Source organism: Bos indicus x Bos taurus, chromosome 6 (assembly GCF_003369695.1).
Source record: "Bos indicus x Bos taurus breed Angus x Brahman F1 hybrid chromosome 6, Bos_hybrid_MaternalHap_v2.0, whole genome shotgun sequence".
Classification (NCBI taxonomy): Eukaryota; Metazoa; Chordata; class Mammalia; order Artiodactyla; family Bovidae; genus Bos; species Bos indicus x Bos taurus.
This window is the reverse complement of record NC_040081.1, coordinates 80,803,133-80,814,687: the sequence shown is the minus strand read 5'-3', so window position 1 is coordinate 80,814,687 and position 11,555 is coordinate 80,803,133.

The following is an 11,555-nucleotide window of genomic DNA, read 5'->3' as shown; positions in this document are numbered from 1 at the left end:
CATAGTGTTCTCTGCTTAGTAGGCCAGTTCACTTTAGGTAAGTCACTTAGTCATATCCTACTCTTTGCAACCCCATTGCCTGCAGTATGACAGATTTTCCTTCCATCACCAACTCCCAGAGCTTACTCAAACTCCTGTCCATTGAGTTGGTGATGCCATCCAACCATCTCATCCTCTGTTGTCCCTTTCCACTCCTGTCTTCAATCTTTCCCAGTATCAAGGTCTTTTCAAATGAGTCAGTTCTTCACATCAGGTGGCCAAAGTATTGCAGTTTTAGCTTCAGCATCTGTCCTTCTAAAAAATACTAATATTTAGGATATATTTCATTTAGGATTGACTGGTTTGAACTCCTTGCAGTCCAAGGGACTCTCAAGAGTCTTCTCCAACACCACAGTTCAGAAGCATCAAAAATATGGGCTTAGCTTTCTTTATAATTCAACTCTCACATCCATACATAAATACTGGAAAAACCAAAGATTTGACTAGATGGACCTTTGGAGGCAAAGTAACATCTCTGCTTTTTAATATGTTCGCTCAGTCGTGTCCGGCTCTTTGCGACTCCATGGACTGTAACGCACCAGGCTCCTCTGTCCATGGGATTCTCCAGGCAAGAATACTGGAGTGGGTTGCCATTTCCTTCTCCGGGGGATCTTCCTGACCCAAGGACAGAACCCAGGTCTCCCACATTGCAGGCAGATGCTGTAACCTCTGAGCCGCCAGGGAAGCCGCCAGGGAAGCCACCAGGGAAGCTATAAGGGCTTCCCTTGTAGCTCAGTCGGTAAAGAATCTGCCTGCTGTAGAGGAGACCCGGGTTCGATCCCTGAGTTGGGAAGATCCCCTGGAGAAGGAAATGGCAACCCACTCCAGGATACTTGCTTGGAAAATCTCATGGACAGAGGAGTCTGGTGGGCTTCAGTTTGGGGTCGCAAAGAGTCGGGCACGACTGAGTAACTAACACTTTTAATATGCTATCGAGGTTGATCATAGCTTTTTTTCCAAGGAGCAAGCCTCTTTTAATTTCATTGCTGCAGTCACCATCTGCAGTGATTTTGGAGCTGGAAAATATAAAGTTTGTCACTGTTTCCATTGTTTCCACATCTATTTGCCATGAAGTGATGGGACCAGATGCCATGATCTAAGTTTTCTGAATGTTGAGCTTTAAGCCAACTGTTTCACTCTCCTCTTTCACTTTCATCAAGAGGCTCTTTAGTTCTTCATTTTCTGCCATAAGGATGGTGTCATCTGCATATCTGAGGTTATTGATATTTTTTCTGGCAATCTGGATTCCAGCTTGTGCTTCATCCACTCCACCATTTCACATGATGTACTCTGCATATAAGTTAAATAAGCAGGTGACAATATACAGCCTTGACATACACCTTTACCTATTTGGAACCAGTCTATTGTTCCGTGTCCAGTTCTAATTGCTGCTTCTTGACCTGCATACACATTTCTCAGGAGGCAGGTAAGGTGGTATGGTACTAGTATCTCTTTATGAATTTTCCATAGTTTGTTGTGATCCATACAGTCAAAGGCTTTGGCATAGTCAGTAAAGAAGAAATAGATGTTTTTCTGGAATTTTCTCGCTCTTTTGATTATCCAACAGATGTGGGCAATTTGATCTCTGGTTCTTTTGCCTTTTCTAAAATTAGCTTGAACATCTGGAATTTCATGTTTCATGTTCTGTTAAAGCCTGGCTTGGAAAATTTGAGCTTTATTAGCGTGTGAGATGAGTGCATTTGTGTGCTAGATTGAGGATTCTTTGGCATTGACTTTTTTAGGGAATGAAATGAAAACTGACCTTTTCCAGTCCTGTGGCCACTGCTGAGTTTTCCAAATTTGCTGGCATGTTGAGTGCAACAGTTTCACAGAATCATCTTTTAGGATTTGAAATAGCTCAACTGGAATTCCATCACCTCCACTAGCTTTGTTCATAGTAATGTTTCCTAAGGCCCATTTGCAAAGGAGAAAAGGAAAGATATAAGCATCTGAATGCAGAGTTCCAAAGAATAGCAATGAAAGATAAGAAAGACTTCTTCAGCGATCAATGCAAAAAAATAGAGGAAAACAACAGAATGGAAAAGACTAGAGATCTTTTCATGAAAATTAGAGATACCAAGGGAACATTTCATGCAGAGATGGGCTCAATGAAAACTGAAATGGTATGGACCTAACAGAAGCAGAAGATATTAAGAAGAGATGGCAAGAATACACAGAAGAACTGTAAAAAAGTTCTTCATGACCCAGATAATCACCATGGTGTGATCACTCACCTAGAGCCAGACATCCTGGAATGTGAAGCCAAGTGGGCCTTAGAAAGCATCACTACAAACAAAGCTAGTGGAGGTGATGAAATTCCAATTAAGCTATTTCAAATGCTGAAAGATGATGCTGTGAAAGTGCTGCACTCAATATGCCAGCAAATTTGGAAAACTCAGCAGTTGCTACAGGACTGGAAAAGATCAGTTTTCATTCCTATCCCAAAGAAAGGCATTGCCAAAGAATGTACAAACTACCGCACAATTGCACTCATCTCAGACTCTAGTAAAGTAATGCTCAAAATTCTCCAAGCCAGGCTTCAGCAATACATGAACCGTGAACTTCCAGATGTTCAAGCTGGTTTTAGAAAAGGCAGAGGAACCAGAGATCAAAATGCCAACATCCTCTGGATCATGGAAAAAGCAAGAAAGTTCCAGAAAAATATCTATTTCTGCTTTATTGATTATGCCAAAGCCTTTGACTGTGTGGATCACAATAAACTGTGGAAAGTTTTGAAAGAGATGGGAATACCAGACCACCTGACCTCCCTCTTGAAAAACCTATATGCATGTCAGGAAGCAACAGTTAGACTGGACATGGAACAACAGACTGGTTCCAAAGTGGAAAAGGAATAAATCAAGGCTGTATATTTTCACGCTGCTTATTTAACTTATATGCAGAGTACATCATGAGAAACACTAGGCTGGAAGAAGCACAAGCTGGAATCAGGATTGCTGGGAGGAATATTAATAACTTCAGATATGCAGATGACACCACCCTTATGGCAGAAAATGAAGAGGAACTAAAAAGCCTCTGGATGAAAGTGAAAAAGGAGAGTGAAAAAGTTGGCTTAAAGCTCAAATTTCAGAAAACTAAGGTCATGGCATCTGGTCCTATCACTTTATGCGAAATAGATGGGAAAACAGTGGAAACAGTGTCAGACTTTGTTTTGTTGAGCTCCAAAATCACTGCAGATGGTGACTGCAGCCATGAAATTAAAAGACGATTACTCCTTGGAAGAAAAGTTATGACCAACCTAGATAGCATATTAAAGGGCAGAGACATTACTTTGCCAACAAAGGTCCATCTAGTCAAGGCTATCATTTTTCTAGTGGTCATGTATGGATGTGAGTGTTGGACTGTGAAGAAAGCTGAGTGCTGAAGAATTGATGCTTTTGAACTGTGGTGTTAGAGAAGACTCTTGAGAGTCCCTTGGACTGCAAGGAGGTGTATCCAGTTCATTCTAAAGGAGATGAATCCTGGGTATTCACTGGAAGGACTGATACTAAAGCTGAAACTCCAAATACTTTGGCCACCTCATGCGAAGAGTTGACCCATTTGAAAAAACCTGATGCTGGGAGGGATTGGGGGCAGGAGGAGAAGGGGATGACAGAGGATGAGATGGCTGGATGCATCACCGCCTCGATGCACATGAGTTTGGGTGAACTCCGGGTGTTGCTGATGTACAGGGAGGCCTGGCATGCTGCCATTCATGGGATCACAAAGAGTCAGACACAACTGAGCAACTGAACTGAACTGAACTGAACTGAAGGCCCACTTGACATCACGTTCCAGGATGTGTGGCTCTAGGTGAGTGATACACCTTCGTGTTTATCTGGATCATGAAAATCTTTTTTGTATAGTTCTTCTGTGTATTCTTGCCACCTCTTCCTACTATCTTTTGCTTCTGTTAGGTCCATACTATAACCATTTCTGTCCTTTATTATGCCCATCTTTGCATGAAATGTTCCCTTGGTATCTCTGATTTTCTTGAAGAGATCTCTAGTCTTTCCCATTCTTGTTTTTCTCTATTTCTTTGCTTTGATCACTGAGGAAGGCTTGCTTATCTCTCCTTGCTATTCTTTGGAACTCTGCATTCAAATGGGTATATCTTTCCTTTTCTCCTTTGCCTTTTGCTTCTCTTCTTTTCACAGCTATTTGTAAGGCCTCTTCAGACAACCATTTTTGCCTTTTTGTATCTTGTTCTTGGGGATGGCTTGATCACTGCCTCCTGTACAATTTCATGAACCTCTGTCCATAATTCTTCAGGCACCCTGCCTATCAGATCTAATCCTTTGAATCTATTTCTCACTTCCTCTGTATAATCATAAAGTGAATTCGCTCAGTCATGTCTGACTCTTCGAGACCCCATGGACTGCAGCCCACCAGGCTCCTCCATCCATGGGATTTTCCAGGCAAGAGTACTGGAGTGGGGTGCCATTGCCTTCTCCAAAAAGGATTTGATTTATGTCATACATGAATGGTGTAGTGGTTTTCCCTACTTTCTTCAATTTAAGTCTGAATTTGGCAATAAGAATTTCATAATCTGAGCCACAGTCAGCTCCTGTCTTGTTTTTGCTGACTGTATAGAGCTTCTTCATTTTTGGCTGCAAAGAATATACTCATTCTGATATCAGTATTGACCATCTTGTGATGTCCATGTGTAGAGACTTCTCTTGTGTTGTTAGAAGAGGGTGTTTGCTATGACCAGTGTGTTCTCTTGGCACAACTCTATTAGCCTTTGCTCTGCTTCATTCTGTACTCCAAGGCCAAATTTGCCTGTTACTCCAGGTATTTCTTGACTTCCTACTTTTGCATTCCAGTCCCTTATAATGAAAAGGACATCATTTTGGGGTGTTAGTTCTAGAAGGCCTTGTAGCTTTTCATCAGATTCTTCAACTTCAACTTCTTCAGCATTACTGGTAAGGATATAGACTTGGATTACCGTAATATTGAATGGTTTGCCTTGGAAATGAACAGAGATCATTCTGTTATTTATGAGATTGCTTCCAAGTACTGCACTTCAGACTCTTTTGTTGACTATGATGTCTACTCTATTTCTTCTAAGGGATTCTTGCTCACAGTAGTAGATATAATGGTCATCTGAGTTAAATTCACCCATTCCAATCCATTTTAGTTTGCTGATTCTTAAAATATCAACTTTCACTCTTGCCATCTCCTGTTGGACCACTTCCAATTTGCCTTGATTCATGAACTTAACATTCCAGGTTCCTGTGCAATATTGCTCTTTATATTATCAGACTTTACTTCCATCACCAGTCACATCCACAGCTGGGTGTTGTTTTTGCTTTGGCTCCCTCTCTTCATTCTTTCTGGAGTTATTTCTTCACTCATCTCTAGTAGCAGCTTAGTAGGTCACTACCCTTCTATCTAGAGAATGTTCTCTGTGGTTGGGTATGTCACTTTGATAGAAAATCATTCCCCAATCACTCTAGATAAAAAAGCAGTAATCCTTTCTAGTCCTCTGATTTGGTTCTTGTGTGTTCTTGTAATCATGTGACCTTTTCTGTATTTATTAATACTTATTTGTTCATTAGCCCTTTCTTTCTTTAGAATGAATGCCCTGTTTGGGTAAGGGGGTACTGCATGGTCAGGCCACTCAAAATGTCTGTGTTCTTGCTCTCTGTCCATACCCTGCTGACCAGTGCCTGCTTTACCTACACCCTACTCACATGACTGATCTTCCTACATACTTGCCCCAGGCCCCAGATAATGACTGTTATAACTTTAGATCAGAACTCTCCACAGTGCTTATCAAAGGGATGGGTGTGGAGATGCCCCCTGCTGGTTTCCCTGATAACTGATGAGCAAATCTAATGTCAATTCCCACTCTAACTGTCAAGCTCCCCCTTCTGTCACCTTGTCTTGCCCACTGTCTGCTGCACATGGTGGGGTGTCACTGTAGGGTCTTGCTTCAGACATGTAAGATCCCCTCTTGTCATCCTTTAAACTATTAACATTTATCTCTATTGCTGACTCCAGGCTCTTTCTTTGAACTCGAGGCTGTGCAAGCACAAGTCTTGCAGGCCTGCAAGGTGTAGCCCAACAGGGTACCTTAATATAATAGTTTCCACAAAGACTTATCAAATGAAAAGAGTAATCTAAATTAATAATTTTTTTAATCTTCTTGTGTTTAAAATTTATCTTTATTATTTTAAGCTTGTTAATTAACCAGCATATCCTCTTTGCTTTCTAATTCTTAAACTGATAAAAAAGGATTTTTCTTATTTGATAAAGACCTGTGAAATCAAAGTCTGAATTAAGAACATTTTATCAAAATTTTTAAGATTTTCTCAGCCTTTAAATTTTTAGATATATGATAATTTCAGACTCACCTACAGAGAAAGTAAGCACTCACCTAGATTCTGAAGTTCATTCCAAACAAATAGAATGAAAGAAATGCCAAGGGCTATTAGAAAAGATCCCCTAGCCACTAATGGCCTCAGGCTATAAGATGAAGGGCATGACATTCAACATTAGAGTGTCCGTTAAAATTGATTATTTTTTGACATATTCCATGCTTACAGCAGTAACTGAAAGAACTCCATAAATGGCTAATAAGTGGATTCAAGGAGCTTTGGAAATACAATGAACACGTGGGAGAATGATCATGATAATTATATACGTTTATTGTATTAACTTGTGTATATTACCTTAGAGGCATTTTAAAACTTGAAATGAACTTCTAACCCCTACTTACCTATGACTTTGGGTAAATTACTAAAAGTTTCTGAGCTTATATTTCCTAATTTGCACAATGGTGATAGTAACAAACCTACCTCACTTGGTTGTTGTGAGGAATAAATGACTTAATACATATAAAATACTTTGAACAACATTTATGTAGGGGAAGAAAAAGTTTCTTTCAACCCTCTTAAGGGTTCCTGGCTGGGTCTGAAAATTAAAGTGACAAAGGCATTAATATGAGAAAAGTAGACAAATTTCATTAAGTTTTTACATGTACATGGGGGCCTTCACAAGAGAATGAAAACCTTAAGAAGTGACTAGTTGTTTTTCAGTCACTCAGTCCTGTCCAACTCTTTGTGACCCCATGGACTGCAGCACATCAGGCTTCCCTGTCCTTCACCATCTCCCAGAGCTGCTCAAACTCATGTCCATTGAGTTGGTGATGTCATCCAACCATCTCATCCTCTGTCATCCCCTTCTCCTCTTGCCTTCAATCTTTCCCAGCATCAAGGTCTTTTCAAATGAGTCAGTTCTTCACATTAGGTGGCCAAAGTATTGGAGCTTCAGCTTTAGCATCAGTCCTTCCAATGAATATTCAGCACTGATTTCCTTTAGGATTGACTGTTTTGATCTCCTTACAATCCAAGGGACTCTGAAGACTCTTCTTCAACACCACAGTTCAAAAGCATCAATTCTTCAGTGTTCACCCTTCTTTATGGTTCAAAAAGTGACTAGAGGAGACAATAAATAAATAAATTTGTGAATAATTGACAAGACAAAGGGGTTTGGGCTAGGGATGGTGAAATTAGGGTTAGGTGGCACCCCACTCCAGTACTCTTGCCTGGAAAATCCCGTGGACGGCGGAGCCTGGTAGGCTGCAGTCCATGGGGTTGCTAAGAGTCGGACACGACTGAGCAACTTCCCTTTCACTTTTCACTTTCACACATTGGAGAAGGAAATAGCAAACCACTCCAGTACTCTTGCCTGGAGAATCCCAGGGACGGGGCAGCCTGGTGGGATTGCACAGAGTCGGACACGACTGAAGCAACTTAGCAGCAGCAGCAGTCCTTATCTTCCTTAAGTAGGAAGAAATAGGTTAGTTTAACAAAATTTGCTTGAAGATTCCTCTGGTGCCATCTCTGGACAATAGGGGATATGTCCAGTAAAAGGAAAATGTATTTCTTGCCTTTAGGCAGAAAAGGGGGGCTTTTTCTGTGTTTACTCCTTGCTCACTCTGCTTAAAAGAATTTTTACAACAAAAAGGCATATTTGGGGGGAACATATTCTGGTTTCCTTCATCTAGTATGTAATGTTAGCAACATGAATTATGAGGTTGGTACAAACATAATTTGGTTTCAAACCATTATATTAAATCATTATAACTAGGCTCAAGCACATCTTTATCAATCAGAATAGGAACCATTACAATCACCACATCTTTGCTGAAAAATATGTTTATTCCTGTGGCATAAAAAAATCTACGCTTTGGGATTCAACAAACACTTGGAAAGCACTTTCTTTCTCCTGCTGGTTGTGGAAGCATTTTCCTTGTAAAAAGTTGTTGAGATGCTTAAAGTAGTAGTAGTCGGTTGGTGACAAATCAGATGAATATGGTGAATGAGGCAAAACTTCGTAGCCCAATTCATTCAACTTCTGAAGTATTGGTTGTGTGATGTGCAGTTGGGTGTTGTCATGGAGAAGAATTGGGCCCATTCTGTTGACCAATGCCATCTGCAGGCATTGCAGTTTTCTGTGCATATCATTGATTTGTTGAGGATACTTCTTAGATATATTGGATTCGTTGGGGTTCAGAAAGCTGTAGTGGATCAGCAGATCACCAGACAGTGACCATGACCTTTTTTGGGTGCAAGTTTGGCTTTAGGAAGTGCTTTGGAGCTTCTTCTCAGTCCAACCAGTGAGCTGGTCATTGCCAGTTGTCTCACCCACTTTTCACTGCACATCACAATCTGATCAAGAAGTAGTTTATTGTTGTTGCATAGAATAAGAGAAGATGGCATTTCAAAAGGATGATTTTTTTATTTTAGGTCAGCTCATGAGGCAACCATTTATCAAACTTTTTCACCTTTCCAATTTGCTTCAAATGCCAAATGGGAAGCAAATCCCATCTGCTTCAAATGGGATCTTGAGATCCCATCTCAAGAGATGGGTCTAACATTCACACTGTCTGATGAATGAAAGCTCTAAGGTATGAAAGGGCCAGGCTCAGATGGAATCTGACAGTAAATGCTGTTCCTGTCAGTCAGAATGGTCAGTGTTGAGTTCTTCAGCAACTTCTTGTATAATTATAAGAGGATCAGTTTCAATGATGACTCAACTGGTCGTTTTCAACTTCTGATGGCTGGCCACTATGCTCCTCATCTTCAAGGCTCTTGTCTCCTTTTCAAAACTTCTTGACCCACCACTGCACTATACCTTTGATAGCAGTTTCTAGGCCAAATGCATTATTGATCTTGCAAGTTGCCTCCGCTGTTCTATGGCCCATTTTGAACTGGAATAAGAAAATTGTTCAAATTTGCTTTTGTCTAACATCGTTTACATAGTCTAAAATTAAAAAATAAACAAGTAATAAACCATTAGCGGGAAAAAAACATAAAATGAGAAATGTACATTAAAATGAGGTATAACATAACCACATTTATTTAAGAATGTATTCCAATATCAAAGGCAAATTTCAGCAATGTAAAAACCGCAATTATTTTTGCACCAACCTAAAATCTTTGTTCTTTTTCTTCAATTTATCTTCATGTTTAGCAGTTTGAAAGATTAAAAATTAATTTTAAGATTTATTTGTCTAAATATTTCCTTTTTAAATTTAAGGGAAATAAAATCTGCAAGATTTAAGTATATTTGAATCTAGTATTTTATTTTTGAAACTAATATGCTGGAGTTCTCTAAATATTTAGATTTTGTGAAAATCCTTTTTCCTTCTTCAGAAATAAAAAAAAAATGAATAATGTACAATTCAGAGAAATAACACTATCTTAAAAAACTGTGGTTCTCAATGAAATAAAGATCAAGCTTCTAGTCAGGCTATTGCTTTAATTCCTGTGCTGGTATCCATTGTAGTTCACTTGCAAAAGCCTAAGTACATCACTAGACAGAATGCTTCACTATTATTATTTGAGAGATCTCATCTCAAGAGATGGGTCTAACATTCACAGTCTGATGAATGAAAGGTCTAAGACGTGAAAGGGCCAGGCTTAGATGGAATCTGACAGTAAATGCTGTTCCTGTCAGTCAGACCCAACCAGCCAGTGAGGCTTTGGCGATCTTGATATAATTAAGCTTCATGCTTAGCATAAGAGATGGATTTAATCAGCCATATGATTCACATTATATGTCAAGTGATCAAAAGTTGACACAGGGCACACAAATGCCTCTTCTCATTCTGAAGATCATCGTTTAGATAGCATAAAATAACAAAAAAGATAATCTGTAAAGAATGGCCTCCCTTTATCTTTTTTAGATTCTCCTGTTTTCAAATGCAATATCTCATACATGTTCTCACACAAGTGACTTCTAGCTGTGAAAATTTCCCATGGGGGTTAAATAACAAATTGACACTAGTTTGGGTAAAGGTTTCCTAATTAGCTGATCAAGGCTGTCAGGCCATGAGAGGAAGCAAATCACCAGGATATTCTTAACACTTAACACATTCCTCCCTCGTCATCTTCCACTCCTCCCTGCTAATTCTATCTGATTAGTTCAGAGGCCCTGAAATCAGTTTAGCTTTTGAAAGGAGGCTTTTGTAAGTTGCAGTCTTTCTTTCCTAAATATGTTTGTTGTCAGCAAGCCAAAAATACGTTTAGAATCTTCTCTAAGCTTCATCTGAGGAGGATCGAGGTTTATAATAAGGCTATTTGCATATAAATTATGCTTAGAATGTACAGAGAAGTGGAGTCTGAGAAATGCTATTATTTGGAAAGAAAATAGAGGGCAATCTCGGATATAAAACCATTTTTTAAAGTTCTGTGTAACTGGATGGTTTGTATATCTTGTGGTACAACCAGCTGCAAGTTCAGAGGGAAATTTTTGGCAAACTGCAATGCTCCCAGCCAAGAGCTTTTATGACATTTAATTGGAGATCAACATTCTGTGGGATTGTACACAAAGGAATCTGTGTGATATTAGAAAAGAAATTTCTCTGCCTAGTTTAACACTAGAAATATTTAAAACACTGTGGTGCTATTTAAATATGTCTGAAGCCTTACATGCAATTAAAAATATCAAAACTAGCAGAGCATCAACATAGCAAATATTCTATTCTCTTATGACAAATATTCCTTCACAAATATTCTAATCATTACTGTACCAGCACTGCACAGCAGTGACATTCACAGGGACAGAAGATTTCTGACTATATACTTGGCTTTAAATGATCAGCAGTAATTTACTTCCAAGATCATGCTTGAAATGAACTCTATATAAAATATTTTTATTTTGATGAAAAATTTTAACTGAAAAGAGAAAATTTTCCACCAGGCACTGAGAGAGCAACATTCCTAGACATGCAATCCCTAATCTGTTGTGGAATACTATCCATGATGAATTTGAGCCCATCCTTCTGCCCTTCTGTCCTCAGGCTACAAACCCCAAGAAATGTATGAATTGACTACTGCAAGATGCAGCTGTAAAACAAGAAGACTAGTTGAGTCATTTGTTTCTAAGAAAAAAGAAGACACCTTCAGGGCATAAAGACACTTTGCTAATGAGATAACACCCTGGCTAAATTAAAAACCTCGGCTAGCCTGAAGTCATTTAGATTTGTTCTTTGTTCATTTCTCTCT